Source organism: Acinonyx jubatus, chromosome E2 (assembly GCF_027475565.1).
Source record: "Acinonyx jubatus isolate Ajub_Pintada_27869175 chromosome E2, VMU_Ajub_asm_v1.0, whole genome shotgun sequence".
In the NCBI taxonomy this organism is placed as follows: Eukaryota; Metazoa; Chordata; class Mammalia; order Carnivora; family Felidae; genus Acinonyx; species Acinonyx jubatus.
In genome coordinates this window covers 6,321,321-6,347,674 of record NC_069396.1, presented here as the reverse complement: position 1 = coordinate 6,347,674, position 26,354 = coordinate 6,321,321, and the positions used below count along the sequence as shown (strand labels likewise).

At 41.2% G+C, this 26,354-nt stretch overlaps 1 pseudogene; it reads right to left on the bottom strand.

Moving 5' to 3' along the window:
• Positions 1 to 10,361: 10,361 nt before the first annotated feature.
• Positions 10,362 to 10,721, bottom strand: LOC128313272 (thymosin beta-4-like; annotated as a pseudogene).
• Positions 10,722 to 26,354: the final 15,633 nt, after the last annotated feature.

The following is a 26,354-nucleotide window of genomic DNA, read 5'->3' as shown; positions in this document are numbered from 1 at the left end:
CATACTGTCTTATCCACCAGGTCCCAAGAATATTAAGATTTTTTTTTCTAAATATGCTTGCCCTCATTCATATAAATGTCAGATGGGTCTGACATTGTTTGGGGGCTATGGGGAGGCACAGCATTTGTATTTCCTTGTCCATATGAAGGCCTCTCTGCCTCTGGTGTTTCTCTCTAAGTAAATGTGCAAGTTCATAAGGTGTAAAGCAAAGAGGACCCATCAGTCATCCCGATCCTCTGAACTGACCCTTGTGGCGCGCGGCGTGATAGAAGTCTCATCCAGGTTGCTCTCACATCCCTAGCTATGGGTGCAGCACCCCACGTTCATCTGTCCTTACACCTGTGAAAAAGAGGCATGTAGGATCTTTATTTTCCCCCCCAGTGAATCCATCCTGGTTCCTCATGATCACAACTTCCTTTTCTAAGGACTCACACATCATCTGTCTCACCATTTTAGAATATTACCATGTTTCACAATCAAGCTTGCACGTCTATAGATCACAGAATAACACTTTTCTCTCCTCATTTTGAGAAACTGGAATACTACTTTTCTAACCCTGTTGCCCCCAGTACCTTCTCTCTTCTCTATGATTTCTTAAAGATTACTGACAGGGACTCTTAGATTACATCTGCAAAGTCTCTCTCCCACACTCTGGGATGTAATTTGTTTAGGCCTGGAGACTTGAACTCATTTAAAACAGCAAGATGGTCTCCTGCTATCACTTTAGTTATCTCATACTTCAGTTTCTTCTGAACTACATTTATTCAGCCCTCCTGAGCTTAAAGATCATTCTCCTTGATACCAAAGATGGAAATACAACACAAGTTGTGATCTATGACTTTCTCTTTGTTGTTTGTTAATGTTATATCATCTGTCCCAAGAAGTGAGTGTGTTTTTAAGGTTCATCTCTTTTACTTTGATTGTAGCTGATAAGGGGTGTGTGTGCTTCCAGGTTTGTGGATGAAAGCCTTAAGCGTGTTTCACATAGGCATATTTCACAAGAGGACATTGAGGGATTACCCTCCTATCATGTTATTTCAGTTTAATACTCCTGTGCACATTTTTCTCTTGTTTAGTATGCAGTTGTAAGTGAGGGCTCGAGCCACAACCAAGGGCAAATCCTGGCTGTTGCACTTACTATAGCAGTGAGACCATGGACAGGTCCATTAGCCTCTCTGCATCTGAGTTGCCTTGTCTGTAAAGTGGAGATAATAATGCTTACCTGGTAGAATTTGAGCGTAAACGATTTAATACAAGGGGCTTAGAATAGTATCCGGCACACCTTCACCATCATCATTTCTAATGATTCCCATCATCTTTCAAATATATTTTAAAAATTCTGACCTAATCAGAGAGTTCCTCATGAGCCACAGTTGGTCCTGTGGTTAGGGCACATTCAATCCAATTTTTCATATGTTGTATCTCTTTGTGTACCCCATGTCAAACAGTGAGAATTGGTATAGACAGTGATGATGTGAGGCTCTCAAAGACCACGAATTAACAAAGAAAGATTAAATTACATTTAGTGTACTTATGGCAGGAGCAAAATAAATGGATGCATTTTTATAAAGACTCCGATTTGAGTCTGGTTTGAAATAAAAAAGAACTTTCTTCTCAATCAGAGAATCCAAGTAACCAGTGCACCCATTTCCAAGCCTTCTGGCTTAGTTTGAATGATAAAGGAAGACTTATCCCAGATGAGGCCAAACAAATCTGTAATACCTCATGGGAATTGTAAAATATTATTTCATAGCAGTGTGAAAAGGTAAATTTGCAATCACCAAGGGAACCCTGAGCCTCTCAGATCTTTGGACCATATTAGGGCCTTTGGAATCTTTGATAGAACTTGGTTGGTTGCTGTATGGGAGGATTCTTTATCCTCCTGCCTTTATGTTTTCAAAATGGATTTTCTTTGGCACGACAACCATTGCATTCTTGGCCTTCTCTGATTGGAGAAAGAACTAACATACTTAGGCTTTTCTTCCTTGGAGCTCTCCTTTCTACAGGATACTGACTCCTGGTAGAAACTTATAGAAGCAGCCACTGCTTAGGTGGGGGAGGTCCTACAGTAGTGCAGTGAGGACTATGATTGGTGGGTCAGTCTGCCTAACTGAGAAGCAGTATTAGCAAGTCTCTTCTGTCCAGACCTCAAGCCAAATTCTCTAATTAGTTTTATCAGTAATAATAATAAAGCTGACACTTTGATTTCTGTTTGTCTCCTCTGTCTTGTTTCTCAAGAGATTCTTAAGAAGAGGCAAGAGGGATGTTATTTATTGATTCTGTCATATCTCAAACAATGCAAACAGTAAGAGTGAAGGTAAGCAATATTCGTTAGCTCCCTTCTTTACATGTAACCAAGGTGTGAGCCAAAACAGTCTTTTTTTTTTTTTTAATTTTTTTAATGTTTATTTTTGAGACAGAGAAAGACAGAGCATGAGCGGAAGAGAGTAGAGAGAGAGAGGGAGACACAGAATCCGAAGCAGGCTCCAGGCTCCGAGCTGGTAGCCAGAGCCCGATGCGGGGCTCAAACTCGTGAGCCAGAGATCATGACCAGAGCTGAAGTCGGACACCCAACTGACTGAGCCACCCAGGTGCCCCTGAACCAAGACAGTCTTTAGGCAACCTGTACAAAAATTATCTGATTGACTTCCCCCTGGGTAAATCTGCCCTTATTTCTGTCTTTCATTGGGGTCAAACAAATAAATAAATCTGGAAACTCATGATGGAAAAAGAGCTATTGGAAGCAACTAGGTGGAGGGAAAAGCTAGAAGGAATTGATTGGAAAATGACTCTCAGGATTGGGGCGGACCTCCTGTTATTTAGAATAGAAAGTAGCAGAGTGTCAGTGCCCTGGGGCCAACGGGAAGTTTGAGCAAGATCAAGAGCACAGGTAATATAGGTGCAGAGAAGCTAGGATGAGAAATTTCTTAAAATTGTTGTCTTGTACAACAATCCATGCTGTTCCCAGATACGTTTGTAGTTCCCCCTTAACAGCTGCATACCACATTTTATTCTTGCTGAGCCAGAGAGAGCTATGGAGTCAACTAGAAGGTAGAAAGAAAGCAAAATGTGGCCTGGATGTATAGGAGATGAGACATAGATATAGATGTTGAGGACCCCAAAAGTAGAACCAGGTTTAGAAACTGGTTAATGAGCACAATTGGAACAGATTAGCTAGAAGAGAAGATGTGCCAGGCAGGACCTTCCAGGAGTAGAAGGAAATGAGCAAAGGAGAAATTAGAGTTCTCAAGCTGAAGAGCCAAGGAGAACTCTGGGGAACCACAAAGTTAATACCAGGAAAGCTTGAAGATAGTAAGTACTCTTTGGGATTCGGATGGAAGATTGGTTTTCCAAGGGACCAAATACCAGAGTGGACTCTAAATCCAAAACTCATGAAATACTTACTCATTGATTGCTCTGTGACCGTCACAGTACTGGGCACTCGTGAATGAACAGTAGGCAATATGACCTACTCTTTTTCCTTTTTTTTTTTTTTTTTTTTTGACTCACTTCTTGCTTTTTTTATTTTTGAGAGAAAGAGAAAGTGCATGAGTTGGGGGGAGGGGCAGAAGGAGAGAGAGAATCTTAAGCAGGCTCCGAACGGAGTATGGAGCCCGACGTGGGGCTTAGTCCCATGACCCTGGGATCATTACCTGAGCTGAAATCAAGAATTGGTCTCTCAACCCACTGAGCCACCCAGGCTCCCCTGTGATATGACCTACTCTTGCTCACATGGGGCTTACAATCTAAGAGGAGGTAGAGCCAATTAAAAAGAAAAAGTCGCAGGTGCTACCTGGTGCAGGGCGCCATGGCAATACAGAGGCTGTACCTGACCTAGCAGCTGGGAGTTCCATCTAAACGGAGACCTTCCTGAAGGACAAGTCAGAGGTAGGCAATCAAGGAAGAGCATTCCAAGCAAAGTGGGTAGGATGTGACAGGGCCTTGGGGTGGCCAAGAAAGAATTAGGCATTCAGAAACCTGCAGGTGGGTTGAAACCACTCCAAATGCTTTTTTTTCTTTAATGTTTTTTTATTTTGAGAGTGAGAGAGTGAGCACAAGCCGGGAGAGAGGGAGGAAGGAAGAGAGAGAGAGAGAGAGAGAGAGAGAGAGAGAGAGAGAGAATCCCAAGCAGGCTCTGTGCTGTCAGCCCTAAGCCTGACGTGGGGCTCAATCCCATGAACCATGAAATCATGACCTGAGCTGAAACCAAGAGTCGGAGGCTTAACCAACTCAGTCAACAAGGTGCCCTCAGGTACTTTTTGTAGATAATCACTTTGCCTGGAGTTTGAATCTGAAGAAAAGATGAAAATGGGCCTTAGCAAGGTCACCAGGTAGAAAATGTCCCTTGGTGTCTGTTCCTTGGGGTGCCAGCAATAGAGCAATAAAAAGTAGCCTTGAGAGGGGCCCAGGTGAGTGGAATGGGTGCTGTGAGGTTCTCTGGAAGCCGAGGCAATGGGCAGGGCGGGGGGGCAGCATGCTGCCAGATGCAGAAGAAAAGAAGAATACTGCCTAGGAAAGCGGACCTTGTGCATAGCCAGGAGGAAAAAAAAGACAATTTAGTTTTATATGTTACATTTTAATAATAGTCATTTGTAACTGCATAATGAAATTTGTGAACAAAAGTTCATTTCCAGAAGAATAATCTCTAACTGATATGCAATGCCTCAGTAGGATTTGGCCAGGTTTTAATTTTAGCTTGAATAAATAATGTAAGATACTAGGCTGGGTGAGATAAAAGGAAATCTTCGTACTTTCATCTCTCCATGATGGAAATAATAACTACTTTATTTCAAAACAAGTTTCCAATTAGTTTCTGTGAAATATTATTATCCCCTTTTTCCAGATACTGTAGCTCATTTTGAAACTTAATTTTGATAATATATAAACATTTTTTAAACTTACTCTACAGGAATGACAGTTATATTTGGAGAGAGGAACGCTGTTGGGCTGGAACTATATTATTTGGGACTGTTCTAAATAATAGTAAAAATAACAAAAGAGAATTAGTCAAAATGTAATCTCTTTCATGACTATTCATGACCTGGCATGGATTTCTCTTTAGACCATTTCCTTTAAGGTTGTTCCATGGACTTTTTTCTTCAAGACTAGTAACGTGTCCCTTAAGGTTATATACTCTCTTGTCCCCTTTTAAAAAGCTGGTATTATTTAAATAATCAATGAGCTCATTCAGTAAACACCTGAGTACTAACTGTGTGCCAGACCCTGGGCCAGGTGCTGGGGCTTATGTAGTGAATCTGGTAAATATGACATTTGCCTTTGTGGTGCTTACTCTAGGGCTACCTGAGAAATTCTGAGGACACTTTGGGGGAGAGGTCTTATAGAAATAAAGACCCATGTTTTAATTTGTATTTTAAGTCAGGACCTAACCATTATCAATGAATCATTCCAGATGGGTAAACTGAGGCACAGATTATTCGGGCTCAACCTGTTAGTAATAAAGCGGTGACTTCAGTTGAAAAGTTGGTCCCCTGTTGAGTCCTTCACTCCCTAGGCCCCATGAGCTCACTTTCCTACAATTGCCGTGTACTGTTCACTCTGTTTTTCTTCCCTCAATGTAGAAAGGCAGACTGGTGATACTATTTTTCAGATGAAGAAAACAAGGCAGGGGGAGTTTTACCCAAGGCCACTTATCACTTTTATGGAGGAGCCAGCATCACAACTCCTACCCTTTGAGTTTCCAGGCCGTTGCCTAGCTACCAAACCTCCCTGCCTCTTCCACTGCACAGCAGCCGAGCAGGCGCTTAATAATCATAATTGATGGTGCTGGCTAAAAGGGAGAGCTCAGAGTGATTCTGGGGAGTTTGTTTTTACATACCAATGAATTTTCTTCTTCTTGTGGTCAATAACCTATACCCATTTGTTTTAGATAGCATCCCTGTCTTAGTCCACAATGAAGCTTTCTTATCTACACTGATGATTTCTCTTTTCTCTCTTTCTCAACTATTCTTTCTGGGGGAATCTAGTTCCTGTTTACAGGTATCACACATTTTAAAGAAATAATTGTCTTAAAACAAAACAAAACAAGACAAAAAACAATGTCTGGCTTCCCACAGAAGAGCCTCACTATAGCAGTTTTAAGGAATAGAATGCAGTTCAGTGAAAGTTAAATAAATTCCACCAGAAAGTAACACTTCTTCTTAAAGTATTAGATCCACTAGTTATTTATGTTAAAAATATTTGAGCACCTGTTTGTTCCAGATACCATCGTGAATAAAAAGATAACTTTGTTTTTCCTTTCAGTGATGATTTATTGAGTGCCCGACATGTGCAAAATACCATGCATATGCTGGGGATTCTGTACTTGTCCTTATGTTGCAGATAGTCCAGGGAGGAGAGTCAGACAGTCTGAGAGGATCACATGAGTAGACGATTGCAACTTTCACATGTGCCTCAAAGAAGGAGCACATGATGCTGTGAGTGCCCATTATGGTGGCTTTAGCAGTCAGGGAAAAGTGGTACTCCAGTTGAGTTGTGATGAATAAGCAGAGGGAACTAGACAAATAGGGAAGGAAAGAGCATTCCAGGCAGAGGAAACACATTCAAAGGCCCTGTGGTGGGTTGAGAACATGTGGAGTCCAGGAACTGTAAGACTAGCATGGTTTGAGTAAAATAAGAGGTTGAGAGGAAGCTGGAAAGGCAGGTAGAGGCCAGACTGTGCATGGTATCAGATGCTTGTACTGTGTTACCTCATGAAAGCCTCAGCCTGCTTTCAGCCAAGGCTATGTGGATCGTGCCATGCAAGCTCCCACCAATTCTGTGCTGACCTCATTCCAAGTGTGCCTGGGGCTTCGCTGGTCCCCAGGCCTACTTCCCTTATAGGAGACCACAGGCAGTCACATGTGAGCAAGTCTCAAGTGCCAGGGAATTAGCACCCACAGGCACACCCGCCCCCCCCCCCCTCCCGCCCCAGCCATTGGTGGATGAAAGCCTATAGGTGAATGCTTCTCCCTTTTGTCTCTGGGGGCAATTCTGAAATGCATTCCCCACACTCCCTCAGAAGTTCCCTTTGGATTGATCACAGCTGCTCACAGGGTGGTCCACTTGCTCATTCATTTCCTCCCTTTCCCTAAACCATGACTCCTGTTCCTTGGGGTCACTTCCCAAATGAAAAAGCACAGGCAAGCTTTTGTGTTCTGTTGTTTGTGGGGGGGGGGGGGGAGCCAGAGAAAGATGCCATGTGAAGGAACTTGGAATTTTGTCTTTGTCTTAAAAGCTGTGGAAAATGATTGTTTTAACAGGATGGTGAATTAGCACTTTTGCACTTCAAAGAGATCGTTTTGGCTGCAGTGTGGAAAATGGATTGGAGGAAGGCCAGGAGGGTGGAATAGTTCATGCACTGTAATAGTCTAGGCAAACATAGTTGGAACAATAAAGATGGAGAGAAATAGATTTCAAAAATATTTAGGGCTCCTGATTGACAGGACTTGGTGACAGATTGGCTATGGCAAGTGAAGGAGAAGGAGGTATTTGAAATGACTCCTAGGTGTCTGACTTTCTTAGCTGAATGGATGATGATGCGCTTCCCTCAGATGGGAGACTCTGGAAGGTCAGGTGTAGGCGAGGGAGTACCAGTTAAGGTTTTGTATGAACCTAATAGAAGCTGGATTAAACAAAAGGGGGATTAGTTGGCTAACAGAAATGGAAAAAAAAAAAAAAAAGGTAGACTGGCTTTAGGCAGGACTTGTTTAGGGACCAAACAATGTGACAAGGGTCAGTCTCTCAGCTTTGCTTCCCTTGGGTACCTTTGGCTGCTTAGGGGGGAAGCAAGATGACCACATTCTCATATGACCAAGTACAGGAAGAGGGCTTTTCTCTCCAGGAGCCAGCTAACGCATCATGGTGACTCATTTGCTCTGATTGGATTATATGCCCACAGGCCAAGAGACACCCTGTTTAGGGGGATAGGATATGTGGATTGGTGTAATCACTGCTTACCCCTGCTTGTGGATGAGGGTGGGGTCAGTCTCGTGGAAACTCATTTGGCCCAGAGTGGGAGGGCTGAAGTCCTTGAAGGAAATTGAGATGTTGCTGCTGTTAAGAAGGGGAAAATTGGTGCTAGGAAAGTAACCAGCAGTTCTCAATACCACGGAGAAAGTTCCTGAGTTTTGTTCTGAACATGTGTTTGAGGTACCTTTAAAGATCTTCAAAAGACAATGGATGCATGGAGTTAATTCAGAGGAGAGTTCTGGGATGGATGTAGCTTGGGAATAATTTGCATAAAAGTAGCCCTGAAACTGAGGGAATGGATGAAATTAACTAGGAGAGGAATACATACTGAGAAGAGAAGAGGACCACGGACCAAAGATCAAGTGTGGAAGCATTCCAACATTGAGTTGGAATTCTCCTAGGTCAAGGGTAATTAATCTGAAAATAAAGAATAAACAAAGAGGTAGGAAGAAATCTTGGAGCACTGACTTATTTAATAAATAATGAATGTGACACATAATAGCTGCCTCCTTGGAATTCACAGTCCAGTAACCAGACTTGAGTTCAAAATTGATGTAGAGAGAACTTCAATTTCCACAAGTTAACAGTTGTGTTAGAGGCATAAACCCCCAGCACATCCAGTGGGAGCACAGAGAAGAGAATGGCTAATTGTTCTCGGCAGGGTAAAGGGATCACGTGAGAATCTTAAGAGATGAACAAGATTTTGCCATTTGGAGAAGGAAAAAGTTCAGGTCCAAGTTCAACTTACATAGAAGAGTCTGGAAGGAATCAGAAGTAAGGGATGACAACCTAAGCCATGAGAAATTTAGGAAATAGGCAAGGACCTAGTAAATCTGTTGGCTAAGGAGGAAAAGCTGGGGGTATCATTTGGTTATGTTTTGGGATGGCTACTTATCTGTGAGCTTCACTGTATCACTCTATCACTGCAAAACCCAACTTTACTGGCTTTTATCCTGGACTGGTTGGTTGGTTGACATATTATGTTGGTTTTGTTTGTTTGTTTGTTTGTTTGGCATTAGAAAGACTCTAAATCTAAAAGGTTTTTATAGTGGATTTTGACTAATTGCTTTCTATTACTTCCAAAGTGAAGACAGAAATAAATGATTACCTTTCAACAAAGGCAATTTCACTTAAACATTAGGGAGTGTTTTCTTATCAGTGAATTTATTTTACTTGTCTGCATCAGCCTTACAACTTATAGACTCAGTCAACGATCATAACAGTCAAAGAAAGGAGGCTGTACAATAAACAAACAAACAGAAAACCAAATAAATAAAATCGGTAAGTTGACTGGGGATGGAAGAGTTAAGAAAATTACATATGGAGCAGTAACCATAACATTTCCAACTAACTAAGGCATGTTTCTGAAGCAAGTATGATTTAGGGATCTGATTAGCCAGAAGAGCTAGGGGATGGGGCACACTTTCCAGGCATTTCAGGCAGAGGGTAGCTGTGACAGGCACAATAATGCCCTCAAAGATGTCCACATCCTTATTCCTAGAAACTGTGAATATATTACCTTACATGGCAAGGAACAATTCAGGTTGCAGATGACATTAAGCTTGTTAATCAGCTGACTTGAAGAGAGGGAGATTGTTCTGGATTATTCTGGTGGGTCTCATTTAAATTTTTTTCTTTTAACATTCATTCATTTTTGAGAGACAGAGAGACAGAGTATGAGCTGGGGAGAGGCAGAGAGAGAGGGAGACATGGAATCTGAAGCAGACTCCAGGCTGTGAGCTGTCAGCAGAGAGCTCCATGCAGGGCTCGATCTCATGGACTGCGAGATCATAACCTGAGCCGAAGTCCGACGCTCAACCAACTGAGCCACCCAGGTGTTCCGTGGTGGGTCTCATTTTAAATCATAAGGATTCTTTAAAGTAGAGGAAGGCAGAAGAGGAAGGCAGAGAAAGATGTGAAGATGCTTTGCTGCTGGTTTTGAAGTTGGAGGTAGGCACCATGAACAAAGGAATGCAGGCAGCCTCTAGAAGCTGGGGAAGTTGGAGGTAGGGGCCATGAACAAAGGAATGCAGGCAGCCTCTAGAAGCTGGGAAAAGGCAAGGAAGCACATTCTCCTCGAGTCTCCAGAAAGGAGGGTTCTAACTCTGCTAACATCTCGACTGTAGCCCAGTAAGAGCCATTTTGGACTTCTGAGCTGCAGAACTGTAAGATAATACACTTGTGTATTTTTTAAAATTTTGGTTTTAAAACTTTATTTGATTCTGAAAAAATTGTGCATTGCAAGAATTAAAATCATTTGAACAACAACAACAAATGGCACTCTGATTAAACTATATTTTACAGCCTGCAGGATACCTTGGGCCAGCTTGGTTTTCACTAGAGATTTCTCTGCCAGCCTGCCACCCACCTCCCACCCCTCCCAGCTTCTTTCTTCACCAACATGCAAGTTCTTTTCCTTCCTTGTCAGCCAGAGAGGCCCATTGGAGAGGCAGGTTCAGCCTTCCTTGCCAGTAGTTCTTTGACTTGAAAAGGGGGCAGCACAGTCATTTAAACTGGATCCAACCTCTTGGCTTCTTACAAAGTTAAACAGCTCAAAGAAAGATGATAAGAAGACAATGCTTGTGGAACAGACAGTATGTATTGGCTTGCACGCCTCATTACAATTCACCTGCTTGTGGCTCCCATTCAGTGGTTTCTTCTGAAGGCAGTGGATTTTTCTCTTGCATTTTTATCTTCTTCAGTTTCTATGTATCGAATTTCTCAATCTCAGCCATATGGGGTTTGTCAGACATAGTTGTAGAGGAAGCTGAGTGAGACATGTGAGCTGGCAAAGTCCGATCTGTGCAGTGGCCACTGAGTCTGAATTTGTATGGTTTTAAGCCAAGTGGCTGAAATAGTCTAATGGATGAAAGACATAGAGTTGGTTTGCTTCTGGAATAGACAGAAGCCAGTTGGAAATAGGGGAGGCCATGCACTCAAGATGTTATTATTATCTCTCTTTGGTTAATTAAAAAAATTTTTTTAATTTGGGATAATTTCAGACTTTTAGAAAAGTTACAAAAATAGTGCAAAGAATGCTTGTGTATCCTTCACATAAGTACCTAAATTATAACAATTTAACATATTTGCTTTATAATTTTCTCTCTCTACATAAATAAATATATACATGAAACATAACTACAACGTATAGTATATAAATATAGTAAATATTCTCTCTAATATTTCACTATGTGGATATTTTATATTATGTATTGTATATAATTTATTGAACTGTTTGAGTAAATTGAAGATATGGTGTCCCTCTCTTCCCCAAATACTTCAATGTGTAATTCCTGAAAAATATAACCACTGTACAGTGACCAAAATCAATAAATTAAAAATGACACAGCATTATTAGGTGATGTAAAAGCCTATTTAAGTGTTGCCAATTGCCTCATTCATGTCTTTACAACAAAGAGAATATTTTTTTTTCAGATCCAGGATCTAACCCAGGATCATGTGTTGCATTTGGATCTCATATTGTTTGTCTCCTTCAGTCTGGAGCAGTAATTCAGGTTCTCTCTGTTTCTCATGATTTCCACATTTTTAAAGAGTACAGCCAATCATTTTGTAGACTGTCCCTCAGTATGGGTTATGTAATGGTCTTTTGTGATTAAGATTCAGGTTATGCTTTTTGGCAGGAGTTTTCAGCATTGGTACTGTGTCCTTCTCTGTGCATGATATCAGGAGGTACTTGCTGAAGATAATATTGCCAGCTTCACTGTAAAGTTACTATCATTCTCTTTATATTTAATAAGTGTCTTGGGGAGGTATTTTGAGACAATACAAGTATGTTGTTTCTCATTAATACTTTCACTTGCTCATTTTAGCATCCATGATTCTTGTCTGAAACAAGTAATTCTATGGTGGCTGCCATTTAGAGATTCTCCAATTATTTAAACTTTAGATCTATGAGTCTAACAGGTGGGATTTTTTTATTTTTTTATTTTTTTAATTTACATCCAAGTTAGTTAGCATATAGTACAACAATGATTTCAGGAGTAGCCCATGTATTTAGCCCATCCCCCTTCCCATAACCCCTCCAGTAATAAGAAGTGGGATTTTTAAAACATAACCCCAATACCTTCATCTCATCTAAAACCAAATGAACAATAATTCATTAATTTCCCAATTATCTTACAAATTTTAAAAGCTCTTTATTTTGAGATAATTGTAGACTTACAGAAGGATTTCAAAACCAGTGTAGAGGGTTTCTATATGCCAGTAATTTTCTGTTACATCTGTACATCACATTTGGAAGAATTGACAATTTAATAATACTGAGTCTTCTAGTCTATAAATGTGATTATTTGGATCTGCACATATTCTGTTATATATTATAACATGAATGACATATATAGAACTAAATTTCATTTTTGGAGTGCTACTAAAAATGGTATTTAAAAAAAAATTGAATTCTAATTTGTCACTGCAAGTGTGCAGAATTGACTTTGTATCCTGCAGAGGTGCCAAACTCATATACAAGCTCTAAGAGATATGTCTGGTGTATATTTTGGGATTTTCTATATAGACCATCATGTCATATGTGAATGGAGATGATTTTCTTTCTTCCTTTCCAATTTGTAAGCCTTTGATTTCCTTTTGTTGTTTTATTGCACTGGCTAGAATGTGCCCAGTATGATGCATTCAGTATGGTGTTGAATAGGAGTGGTGAGAGAGGACATTCCTGGTTTGATCTAAATGGGAAAGCATTGAGTTTTGGGCCAATTGGTTGTCCTGAGACCTCATTTTCCAATGAGTTTGAAAAAAAAATTGAATTTGAAGATTTGTAGTTTCTGGCATTTTAAGAATATATTTTTTAAGTTTATTTATTTTGAGAGAGAGAGAGAGAGAGGCAGAGAGAGGGAGAGATGGAGAATCCCAAGCAAGCTCCACACTATCAGCACAGAGCTCAACATGGGGCTTGAACTCACAAACCTCAAGATCATGATCTGAGCCAAAATCAGTAGTTAAATGCTCAACTGACTGAGCCACCCAGGTGCCCTTGGCTTTTTCCTTTTTGGTTGTACTAAGTGTGGGACTGATGTTCAGTCTAGCTGTCTATATCCCCAAGTGGAAACTGGAGGCTCCACACGTTTTTTTCTCACAACTGTTTGTTTGAGTCAGAATCCAAATGAGATGTATATAACCTAATGTTGATATGTTCCTTAAGTCTCTTTTGATGTATATTTTGTTCTTCTTTTCCTGTCTATTTGTTCTTCTTGCTATTTTTTTTCCTGTTATTGTTGTCAAAGACACTGGGTTGTCTATTTTATAATGTTTCCCATAGTCTGAATTTTGCTGATTACATCCCCGTGGTATGGCTTAATATAGTCCTCTGCCCACTGTTTCCCCTGTAAATTGGTAGTTAGATCTTGAGGCTTTATCAGAATCAGGTTTATTTTTCCTTGAAAATTCATAATCTGGGTATTTCTTGTGTGTGTGTGTGTGTGTGTGTGTGTGTGTGTGTGTATGATTTATCAGCTATTGATGTTAGCTGCCCACCTCTCTATATTAGGGCTTTTAAAATGCCTTTCTTTTGGGGTGCCTGGGTGGCTCAGTTGGTTGGGCGTCTGGCTTTGGCTCAGGTGAAGATCTCGTGGTCTGTGAGTTCGAGTCCTGTGTCAGACTCTGTGCTGACAGCTCAGGGCTTGGAGCCTGCTTCAGATTCTGTGTCTCCCTCTCTCTCTCCCCCTCCCCTGCCCACACTCTGTGTCTCTCTGTCTCTCAATAATAAAGAAACATTAAAAAATAAATAAAATAAAATTCCTTTCTTTTACTGTAATGAAGATTATAGTAAAAATTTGTAATGAAGTTGAAGAAAATGAGGCTCAGAAAGGTTAAGTGACTTTCCTAAGTCAGCATGTCCAGTTAGTAAAAGTTGTAGCCTGGAACCTGTGTTTTGGGAATGCAAGCCCTATATGCTTTCTATAAGCATATTGCCTTTCCAGACATTGCATTATTAAGCAGTAGGAAGATCACTTTTCCATCCTGAGGTACATGAGGCATATTCATCTCTTTTAGGAAGATTGAATTCTCTTTTGCTTAGAGGCATAGGACCATACCAAATGATTATTCAAAAAAATATTCCCCTCAAGTTCTGGGTTACATCCCTTTTTATGGATACAATTAATTTTTTTTTCATGCTAGTTCTAGTGTCTGGAATGGTGTCTAAACTCCACTCTGAATCCTGAGCACATTTGGGCTTCTGCTTGCTACTCCAGTGCTACAGAAGAAAAGACAACATGAACAGATGTAGATTAAGTACTACAAAGCAATTTGTTTTTTATACTGCATTCAAGACTTGCTACTAAAATTTCTCCTCCACTTGGAAAGAGAGAGGGGGGAGGAAGGAGAGAGGGAAGGGATAATGTTGCAGTTGGTTTTTATCTACCACCTAAATTTTTCATGAGTTTGTATCTAAGGTGATATAGCATCTCTCTTGGGGGGCAGGCAATTCCATGAATTATTGGCTAGTGTTTTGTGGAGACAACTGAGAAAAAGACATTTTTAACTCTATAAAAATAGATTTATCATGTTCAAATCAACCAAGGACAGACATCTATCTTGACATGAGCATTCACTTTTCAACACAAGTGGATGTACTCAGATACCCATCCTGTATCATCTGATGCATGACCGTGATGTTCCTGAGCTTATTTTCCTAAAGAGGACACGAGCTTCCCATCCTGCAAGTATTTCCTGGTATCACTGTATTATTAAATCTATAATAATAGGGATTATTATTGAAATAACTTTCAGTCTATTTCAAATCCAATTTTTGAATTAAGGAAGGATGAACTTGGCTTTGCCTTTTAACCACAGGGTTCTGGGAATTCCTAAGCAGAGGGAAGGCTCCACCTCCTCTGCTTTCTCCTACACAGACTCAGAAACTCTTCGGTGTGGATGGACTTTTTGGCCTATATTAGACATTTTGCTCTGTGTTGGGACAAATGGAAGTATTGGGATCATGCTGGGCATAGGAGAAAATGGAGCAGAAACCCAAAGAACATACCTAACTTTGGAAACAGTGTTAAGAGTCCATTGCAAGGACCACAGTGAACAGATATAAAAGTAGGAGTTAAATTTAGCTCCCTACAACTTTTGGAATATTAAGGTAATATGGAGTTGTAGTGATTAGCTGGTTCAATCCATTTTGGGGAGGTGACTTACCTTAAGTCACAAAATTGCCACTGGCCAAACAGACGCTGAAGTTTTGTTCTCTTGAGCTGTTCCTTGAACTTCTCTTCCTTCAGCATCTGAATTCAGAAAACCTGGGCATGGGGTCTGGCCCTCTTGTTAACTTCATCTGTGATCTTGTGCAAATCACTCATTGTCACTGAAACTCATTTTCCCCATCTGAAAACTGTGGATAATGATGCCTTTCAGGCTGTAGTTGACTAAATGGATTTGGAAGCCCTTTGTAGAAGCAAAGCACATAGAGGAGTTAGTAGAGCTGTGGAATCAAGCTGACTCTAGTTGGATCCACTCATATTCCTTAGGAAATTTCATGCTGTATCTAGACTTCTTCCTGAACACCTTGGGTGTGAATTCAAAGCCCATTAACATGCCATGCAATAAGAGGTGGTGAGGTGGTCAGCCACTTCACCTCAGTAACATCATCCCCAAGAACCCACTTATAGTCTGGAAGGAATCTGACTCTTGGGAGTTGCTGTAAAGATTTTGTGGGCATCCTTTAGCATCTTCTTTCTGCTGTGAAAAAATATATATAGTTAATAGATTTCACTACTGTCTATAGGAGTGTTCACTAGGGATCTTTGGAAAGAGTAATCTTCACATTTGGAAGTATTTTCTCATTATGGATAATGGGATGATGAGGTGAAAAATGATCTTGGCTACTTATGATTCTAAAAAGCCTTCGGACTGAATAATGTTTGGTGAATTAGACATAATGAAAGCAAAGAAATAACTCATTTACTACAAGGTCCACTTAGTTATTTAATCACTTTTACTGTCATACAAATATGCATTCCCATGCAAAGTGGTGAAAAAGTTAGTAATGGCATAAAATGCAGTTGTATAATGACAGCTCTCTTATATAAAGGGAGAGCTTCATTCTGGACAGTTCTGTGATTGAGCCAAGACTCCTTGTGGCATGGACCTTGTAGAGGAGCAGTGATTGGAATCCCTCACCTTGTCCCTAGATTATTATACATTGTTGAACAGAGAGGCATAAAATTGGCAAGTTAGACCTGTATTTTGTTTGTGCTGAAATGAGATCATTAGTGTGAAAATACTTTGGGAGAATACTGGCGGAATATGGAGTTACTATTACCTTAAATTTTTAGAAAATATAGGCCAAAGAAGGGAATGGATGCTCTTAGCCACATATTCTGAAAATATTACCAGAAAAACCAGTCCTAGAGTTATGACAGGCATCAAAATGCCCCATTTGGATTCTGGTGTCACCTGAAATTATTAACAAAAAGCACAATTTGCCAAATCGTGTTACAGATGCTGAGTGTGCAGGAACTCCGTGATGTGGGGCGGCCAGTGCAGAGAGGAGCGATTAGAGGGAGCTACACAAATCTTAAAGAACGGGAGAAATTTAAGTAGGGGGAACAGGAAGGCACATTCCAGGCCTGTAGTGGCTGGAAATCTGTGAATGGTTCTAATAGCTGGGCCAATGCTAGTGTTGTACCCTTGCCTTTCTTCTGGGTCCCCAGAGTTTTTAATAATGAGTCAATTTGAAGATCTTGCTCAAAGATGAGCACAAGTGTAGTCGTGACACAGAAGATGGCAGCACTGGATGGTGAAACTTTTCTCCCCTCTCAGTCTCATTAAACTGTAAAGCAAGTATTCTCTCCTTTAAGAGAGTTGCAGTAATTGCCATCATCCTCCTGGCTCAGCTCTGCTTCATATCAAGAGCTGTGACAGAGAGAGTATCTGTTAGAGCTCTACTGTCCAACAGAAACTAATGCAAGCCACGTATGTAAGCCACGTGTGCAAGCTACATATGCAATTTAAGTTTTCTAGTAGCCACATTAAAAAAGTAGAAACAAATCTGATGAAGTTATTTTAATATATATTTTATTTGATATCATATATGTAATCAGTATAAGAAATTGTTAATGAGACGATTTATATTCTTTGTTTTCAAAACTAGTCTTCAAAATCTGAGTATATTTTACTTTTTTAGCACATCTCAATTTGGACTAGCCAGATTCTAAGAGCTCAGCAGCCACATGTGGCTTTTGGCTACTATATTGGACACCACAGGATTTTCTTCTCCCTTTGAGATGTGGCTCTGCCTGAGTTCAATTCTGTATTTGAGGATATATTTCCAAAGTATCTGGGTGGGGTGGGGGCATCTGTCCATACCTAATGACACATCCCAAATCAGCTCCATGTGATCTAAAAAGTTAAAATATTTACCAGTATAATTTGTATGTTGTTGTAGAATCTGGGTCTGGAGTTCTCTCTTGTCCAGCAAGAGCGGGACACAGGATTAAACATGTGAGAGAGGCTAATGTCTGGAAGGAGACAAGAGCCCCGAGTAAGGGTCCTTGCTTCCTTATTATTAGGATCAGAAGGCTTACAAGTGAGATGGGAGTACATAGAGAGACAGTGAAATCGCGAACATTAACTCATGGGCATGGGGCAAAGGGGGTTTTGGAGATATGCAGTGTTAGGGGTTTGGGTCAATACAAAACAAGATTCTGGTGCTGGGTGGAAGGTTATTTACAGCAAACATGAGATCCCACCTAAACTGGCCTAGGGGACAAGAAAGACAAAGCATGCTACCTTAGGGTCAACAAGGCATCTTTCTTTTGCTAATTAGCTCCTCTCTGGGCAACTTCACCCTGCTGCAGTCTATAGCCCTGTTTACCTAATTTGGCCCTTTCTTCCTGCGAAAGCAGCTTTCTGCTATTGTCCTATACCTTTGTCCTATACTGGGGGCCTTTTCCCCCTTTACCTAATTTTACTTATCTAATCTTGTTTACCCAAATTTGGGTGTGCTCATCCTATGGCTTTATCATCTTTATGCCTTATTAGCCCATCAGTGCAGGCTCAGGGAATTCCTAAGCTTATTCCCCAAGGTATGTATGTTAGTTTTCTTAATTTTGAACAGAAAAAAAAATCACAAAAGAAACATTTGGTAATCTACCACCATCACAACATAAAACTTATAAGTAATGAAAAAGTCAAAATTATTATTAAAAGGAAACAGATTGAAGGAGATATTTGCATTTATTATGAGAGAGGTTTTAATGAATACCTACAACATATAAAAAACCTCATTCACATATAAGGAATAAAATTAATACCTCATTTGATTTATGGGATATAATTTATAGAAGAGAAAAAAGAGAAACAAGGTAATTTTTTATACTTACGAGTGAAACTGTTATGGAACCAGGCTGGAACTCTGGTGGAAAAACCAAGCGGCACTTGGAGATCTTGGTGGATCAGAGATTTATTTAACACTGGCAGACTCAGAGGAGACTGTTTCTCCAAAGATCTGATCCCCGAATGAAGAGGGGAAGGGTAATTTACAGCTGTCAGCTTCCATATCTGTGGCAGGTTTTCGCGTGGGCGACAAACAGGGCAAGAAGAACCCGTAAGAGGGGTCTCCAAGCTAGAGACCAGAGCTTGTTTTAGTCCTATTGGCCATCTTATGGTGTAAAACTTTATTCATTTTTCCCAACATTCCCCCCTTTGATGCCTTTTTAAAAAGATCTTTTACTAGGCCATCACTTTTTAGCTCTAGGGGTTGGTACCTCGGAGGGCTAAGAAACGTGCTGCAGTTTGGCGAGCAGCAGTGTTTTCAATAAAACGTACCAGGGTATGTAATATACAGGGGCCAATGGTCACAAGTAAAATTATGGAACAGAGGGGCCCTGCCAGGTCGGGGAGCCAGGATGCCCAGTCTGTGAGATCCCATCCTCTCCATTGACTGATATTTTCCTGTTGTCTACATTGAATTCTTTCCTTGAGTTCCTTAACCTTAGTTGTAACTATTCCTGACTGGCTTATGAAATAGCAACATTCCTCCCCCAGACAGATACAAGTCCCTCCTTTTTCTGAAGTGAGGAGGTCGAGGGCTCACCGATTTTGGAGGGACACTGCTGCCAGGGAGTTTATTTGGCTTTGTCAGGTTACCAGGGAGTCTGCCATCTGTTCCATGGCCAGTTTGTTGGTGCAGTTTCTATTAGCCCGACAGCAAGAAGCAAGATCAGGGTGATGACACCAGTAAGGGGCAAGGGCTGGCAGAGTTGCCTCCGAACCCCAGGGCTTGGTCCACATGTTGATTCCTCAAGCTTCTGCCGTGCGCAGGCCAGCCAGCTTCTGGGGTGTGGCTGGAGCAGGGCTGGAGGTCTCAGGGGATAGTGTCTTTTTGAGGGTCAGTTTAAGCGGGTTGACTGGATCTGGATACTTTGCTAGGTTGAGGGTTCCTCTGAGTTGGCTTTCTTAGCTCTGGAGTGATGGACCCATGGGGTGATACCTGAAACTGAATCCTCTATTTGGTTGTTTGTCTGTAAAGTCAACCTCTAAGTCTTCAAAAGGGGCAGGTTTCTGGTAACTGTCAGATCAGGTTTAGGGAAGATATGGTTTGCATATTTAGAGATCCATCCTGTTTTCCAGTTGTTTAAATAGTCATATGCCCATGGGGTCTTATTATTATTCCCACAGAATAATAAGCAGAGAAGATTGTCTGTACATAAAATACTGTGACAATTTTTCTGAAGTTTACCTCAAGTTGTCTAGTTTAGGCAAACAACAAACATTTAAAGACAATCAGAACTAGGATTTAACATCCATAACGGTGCATTGTTGAAACACAGTTTTTCTCTTTAAAACCCCCCTTTCCAGAGATAGCCAAATTGAGACCAATGCATTTGTGGAACAAGTCCAGTCTTAACAAACCTGGCCTAATTATTTACATAAGCTCAGGAAGAATAGCGATTGATCATGAGGATCTTTTAAAGTTTGCTTTGCTGGAACCTTTTATAAAGAATCTCTGGGGGTGCCTGTGTGGCTCAGTCAGTTAAGCGGCTAGCTTCAGCTCAGGTCATGATCTCGCGGTCCGTGAGTTCGAGCCCCGCGTCGGGCTCTGTGCTGACAGCTCAGAGCCTGGAGCCTGCTTCAGATTCTGTGTCTCCCTCTCTCTGACCCTCCCCCGTTCATGCTCTGTCTCAAAAAAAAAAAAAGAATAAATAAACGTTAAAAAAAAAAAAAGAATCTCTGGGTTGAACTTTTAGTAGCTTCTCCAGGCCAGAAGCCAGGCCAAATACTTGCCATCAGACAGGCCTGCACTACCTGTAGAATTGGGCAAATTCCTCTTTATGAGATCCCCAAGATATCCTGAGGTTCCTGACCGGCCAGGAAATGAGCTTCTTTACTTACCTGGTGAGGCTGCTGACAACTCTGTAAGCAAGGTATCAGGCCAACATTTCCAAGGGGCTTTATGGCTCCATGTTTCATAAAGCCAACCTTAGTTCCTTAAAGCTGTCTGGTCATGTGAGTCCATGAATGCCATCCTCAAATATGACATTCCAGTCAAAGCCTTGGTAACATAACCAGTATTTCCAAGGATCATGACCTGTTATAAGATGAACAGATTCTTATTGAATTTATGCAAACAATTGTAATTGCCATGAAAGAAGGAAAGAATACTCACTGAGAGTTTTTGAATTTCAGGGGAGTTACGTAGAGAGAAAAGATAAATGCTTCAGTTTATAAATGAATACTTTATGATATTTCTTTATATCATAGGTATCTTAAGAGAAAGTTTCCTTAATCTGGAAGGGCAAACATTAGAGAACCAGCAATATTTTCAACAAGAATCACAAAACTATAATCTTCCTCAGTTCATTTAATCCCATGTTCCTAATTCTTGTTCAATTTGAATGCAGCTTTTTAGTTCTGGAAATTCTTACCCATTTTAGTATTAATCTTAAAGATGTCAAAAACCTGTATTTGTCCCCAAAGTCCTTTGTATAAATCTCCTTGAAAAAGAAACACATTTTGTGAGAGAATAAGAACAATTATAAATGACAAAATCTCAGGAATAGACACTGTTAAAGATCTGATGAGAGTTCATTATGATGCAACTGACAAAGAAATTTGGTTATTTCTGTCACATATAACACTTCAAGTAATCAGAATATTAAGTGATGACCTTATACCAAAACATTAAAGCTTTAGGAATTGCATATATATTTGGGCAGTTACAGCATTTACCTGTGCAATACAACCTGAGGTTTACCATTGTACGACAGTGCCTTTCCAAGTAACTTAGCATCCCAAATAAAAGAGCCTAATTGGTCAAAAAGACTTCATTTGCCATTTAAATCCTGGGAAGTTTATTAAAACCTTAAGAAGTTATAAGTTCATCCTAAATAGGATTACAGATTATTACAAATCTTAAAATTTTATTTATTCAACCAAGGTGGCAATAAAAGATCCCAAAGGTGAATGTATAGCATTATATAGTTGTTACCAAAACCTAGCTCCTTTAACATTGAGAAATTTTAACTAAGTGATCAAAGACCTGATAAAGGAGAAACCTAAAACTTTGGTTTTCCTGGAAGACAGACCTTTGTTTTCATTGTCTTATCAAGAGCAGATTAACAGTCCAAGAAAATTTTATCATTTGAGCAGAGAAAAAGCAGAATTTCAGCCTATTATCAGTGTACTTTTGAAATTCCATTCATCTCAACCTCAGTCCATCCTGAGCACACACAAAATTCCTTTCCAAAGATTTCCCTTCATGAACCTTCTGCAACTTTCCTTTGCCTTCACACTTTGTCCCAAAGGCATTTCTCTCCAAATAACCAGTCTCATTTAGGACAAAATTACTTTCTTCTATCCTCAACAAAAATGTATTTCCATTCCTTGTATCTTTCTTATATACCTCCTACTTTCCTACATACAGGGTTGCTTTCCTTATTTCCATCAGTCTTAAGTACACTTAGCAGAATTTTAACTCTTAGGAAACCTTTGTCTCCAATTGAGGACTTAGTAATCAACTGAGAGGTGTTTACACCAGAATTTTTTTAGATGGTGAATTCACGAACCAATTAGGTACAAAGTGTGTTTTCCAATAGGTCCAAATAGCCTTAATTTCTCTGCAATAAGAAGTTAAAAACACAAACCTATGTTCAGTAATCAAAGCGTTAGCAATTTATTTGGAGCAATTTAATTTCTGTTTGGAAAAGATAGCCAAGTGGGTGCGCTTTACTCCTTGACCTTGAGGATGGGAGGAGTAGCCAATGAATGGTGCCTGAGGCACTGAGGAGGGTCTAGGAACCAGTTATGTAGACCACTCCCAAGTTGATGCAGAAACAGCAGGGGGTGGGGAAGGCAGAAAAGGCAAGGTGCCAGGAGAAGGCAGAGAAGGAAAACCTAATTCAAAACCTTAACTCAGACAGAGGAGCAGGCCCCGTGTTTTTTCTCCGCCAAAGTGGAAATACGGAGTCCACATCAGGCCAGAGAAGACCGGGAATTTCCTCTAAACAAATGGAGTTTCAGCAGCTGCTTGGGAGCATTCCTTAAAGTCCCCATCCCAAGGTAGACTAACCACAGTTGGCTCCGATTGTAGCTGTTTACCTGGGAAATGAGGGAGAATCCCTCACATCTATTAGGGGTAGAGGAACAGGAAGAGAGAGTCAGTGTCCCCTTCAGTCTGATTCTATCTCAGCCAGACAAATAAGGTCCCCTTCTTGAGGTTCCTCCTGATATCGGCTGGGTTTCTGGGCCTTTCCTTGGTTGGGACATTTATTCTTTTAATGTCCTTTCTCCTTGCTGTAGGCTCACTGACCCCTTGCTAAGGAGGTTCTGGGCCTCCTCCCTTTTGGTGGCTAGACCTTCCGTCCTTTTGTTGTGGCTCTCTTGTGCCTCTGGAGCAAACAGGGTGTAAGCCTCCCATAGCCTCTCATAATAATCCCTGGGGGAATCCCCTTGTTGCTGGGCCTGTTCGTGGGCTTCTCAGCCCCTGCTCTGATTCCCCCAGAGGAGAGCCTCTTGGTACCGGCAGATGTGGACCGGCATCTGGAGAGCACCTGCGCCTGGCCGAGGGTACAGTTTGACTGCTAGTCCTTGTGGGGAAGGGTTCTCTGGGTCTGGGAGGGGAGGAGAGATGGGCAGCACGTCAGGGGCTGGAGGAGAGACAGCTGGGGGAGGAGTTTCAAGCTCAGGGGCAGTGGGGAGGGAGCCCAGTGAGTCACAAGTTGGCGGAAAGATGGAATCTTCCTCTGGTTTCTTGCAAACACTAGGGGAGCGGTGGGTTGCTTCTTTGGCTCCTTGGGTGAGTCTCTGGATAAAGCAGCTAAAACCTTTGCCTGGCTTTGTTTACTACGGATGAATCGCACCTAAGGCGGAGGATTTCGGACAATTTCAAGCCAGGAGTCGATGTGTGGAAATTGATCAGGGTGACCTAGGTCTCTGGAGACAACATGCCAGATGCTGTGGACCATTGGGACATCTAAAATTCCCTCAGAGAGCCTTCCTACACCAAAAGTGGGCCGTTCTAACTCACATAGGGTCCTTAATGTGCCAGGGGTTATCTTAATTCCATAGTCTCCCCAAAACCCCTTTCCTCTGTCCTGACCCCATAATGTTCCCATGAGTCAGAGTCGCAAAGACAGAGGGGTGGGGTGCCCCCTCTAATGAGGAGACCGGTCAGATGCCCGTCTGGCCGTGTCCCGAAGGAACCTAGGTGACGCTTAGCCGTAGCAGTCTCAGCTTTGTGCCTTATGATAGGAAACTATTCCAATGCCACCATAGGCTGTGTGCCATTCACCATGGAATTGCAGACAGGTCCACTCAGACTCCATGGGCTTTTGGCGCCTGCCCATGGAGCCACAGAATCAAACTCAGCAGGCAAACTAGACTGAGTTGCACATTCACACTCACCAGAGGTTATTACATTCCCTCCTGCAGAATTCCTACCTGTGAGGCCTCTGAAGTCTTGGGGAGTGATCAGGTCCCCCTTCCACTCTTGCCAGTGGGCCTGACTAGACTGGGCCCAGTCTTACTGGTTCTGATGGTGGGTCCAGGTCATCACCTGCCAAGTCTCCTCAAGTCCGATGGGAACAGCAGAGTGGGGCTGGCCCGAGGCAACCGAGCAGGAAACTGTGGAAATTCAGGCAGGGCACACCTTCTCTCTTGAGATCCATCATTCTGTCACCGCCTCGCTGTTCTCCCAAACTGGTGGCAACAATTGGCTAGAGCGGTTGGGTTTGCCGGTCAGGGAACCAAATATGTTATGGAAACAGGCTGGAATGCTGGCGGAAAAACCAAGCGGCACTCGGAGATCTTGGTGGATTGGAGGTTTATTTAACACTGTTGAGCTCAGAGGAGACCGTTTCTCCAAAGATCTGAGTGTCGAATGCAAGTGGGAAGGGTAATTTATAGTTGTCAGCTTCCGTATCTGTGGCGGGTTTTCATGTGCATGGCAAACAGGGCAAGAAGAACCTGGAAGAGGGGTCTCCAAGCTAGAGACCAGAGCTTGTTTTAGTGCCATCAGCTATCTTATGATGTAAAACTTTATTCATTTTCCCAGCAAGACAAAAATGATAATGCCCATTGCTGAGAAAATTATAGTGAAAAGAGTACATTGGTAAAATCCTTTTGAAATGCAGTATGACACAATGGAACTAGAACCTTAAAACTATTCCTTTCATCTCACCTGTAATTCCATTCCCGGGTATATATCCTAAGGAAATAATCCATCAGAAGAAAAGAAAGTATATGTTTCAGAATGTTTATTTCCACTCATCTATAATAGTGGAAAATTGGGGGGTAAGTAAGCAAATGATACTAGATCACCTTAACCTATAATTATGTAGCCATTAAAGTGGTAATTATGAAGATTACGCAGAAAAATGTGTAAGGCATATTAAGTGGAAAAGAAGAATGTAAAATCTCAAAGTACATTTTGGTTACAACAACATGAAACTATGTCTGTGGATAAAGACCAGAAGGGAGTATATGAAAAATGAAAAAAAAAAACTATGTAAAAGGTGGAGGGATTATGAGTGATTTGGTGTCTTTGTTTTATAAATTCCAAGAGAGTGGATTGAGATAGTAGGAAAGGAGCATATACATCTATCTCTTCTCCTATCCAAAGCCTTATGAAATATAAGAAATATGAGCAAAGGTATTAAATGTATAGTCACCCCTGAAAACATGAAGGAGCATGAAATGAACTAAGGTAATCTGTGGACTTTGGTTGACTATGATGTTCAATGTAGGTTCATCCATGGTAAAAAATGTAATATTCTGGTGAGTGGTGTTGATAACGGGGGAGGCTGTGCATGTGTGGAGGCAGGGGCCATATGAGAAATCTGTGTGCCTGCCTCTAAGTTTTACTGTAAACCTAAAAGCACTTTAAGAAAATTAAGTCTTAAAAAAAATGAAGCATAGCTGTGTATTTAAAAAAATTTTTTTTTTAATGTTTTATTTTATCTTTGAGATCGAGAGAGACAGAGCATGAACAGGGGAGGGTCAGAGAGAGAGGGAAACACAGCATCCGAAGCAGGCTCTAGGCTCTCAGCTGTCAGCACAGAGCCTGATGCGGGGCTCGAATTCACAGACCGTGAGATCATGACCTGAGCTGAAGTCTGAAGCTTAACCCACTGAGCCACCCAAGCGCCCTGAAGCACAGCTGTGTATTTAGACATGGGCCTGTCTCTAGGTTGGTGTTGCTAAAGTGATGAGAGCCAGCCTGATCCCCTTCGTGGGAAGAAAGTGTTCATATATGTACATAAATCCTTGTAAAAATGATACAAAGGGAGAACAGAAAGGGATCATGTTTTAAATCATGTAATTTTGGATGTTTGACTCTTCTGCAGCATGAATATATCCCTATGCTAATTATGCAATACAAATTGAAATGAGAAAAGAAATGACAACATTTTTACTAATTTGTTATCATTTTTACTGTTACGAATATAAACTGATATTTCCATCTATAATGAAAAATGGAAATTGAGAAACCCTGAGGGTGCCTGGATATGTTCCTCTACAAAAGGCATCTTTGGATATTGGCTCAGATTTCCAAATACATCGGGCTAGTTTTGGGGAGCATGGACTCCAAAGCGGTTTCTTACATCTGTCAGGGACTTCCTCACTGGCTCCCCAACCCTAGGCGAGAGCTCAGGGACCTTCCTTTTCCAGGCCCAGGCTGGTGGTTGGCTGCATTTGCTCAAAGGCAGGCTGATGTCCTAATCAGACAGCTTTGCCTGTAGCACTGGCATTTCAGAAACAGTGACAACTGAGGAGAAAGTGGAAGATAAGCACCGTATCACTGGCCAGAATGGGCCTTCCTATTCCTCAGATTAAATTGAAACATATGCCCAATTGTGAATTTTAAACAGTGTTATCAGGGTGTTTGACAGCTCATCCAGGAATATAGTATG